This window comes from Pollicipes pollicipes, unplaced genomic scaffold, assembly GCF_011947565.3.
Source record: "Pollicipes pollicipes isolate AB1234 unplaced genomic scaffold, Ppol_2.1 Scaffold_4002;HRSCAF=4701_pilon_pilon_pilon, whole genome shotgun sequence".
Classification (NCBI taxonomy): Eukaryota; Metazoa; Arthropoda; class Thecostraca; order Pollicipedomorpha; family Pollicipedidae; genus Pollicipes; species Pollicipes pollicipes.
Window position 1 is genome coordinate 6,009,801 of NW_023596420.1, and position 270 is coordinate 6,010,070.

Genomic DNA, 270 nt, shown 5'->3' on the forward strand with positions numbered 1-270 from the left:
AAGGCGGCGAAAAGCGAGGCAACAACGTATCGGTCCTGATTTACCCGGCACTCCTTACCCAGGCTCTCCGACGCAGGGACCCGGCGCCAAGGCTGAGCACATGCTCGGCCGGGGGACTCCCTTTCCCCGGAGGTGCCGGTTTTCGCCGGGATTGCCTTCAGAGGAGCGGCGCTCCAGCTCGGCCGGGAGACTCCCTTCCCCCGGAGGTGCCGGTTCTCGCCGGGATTGCCGTTAGAGGAGCGGCGCTCCAGCTCGGCCGGGGACTCCCTT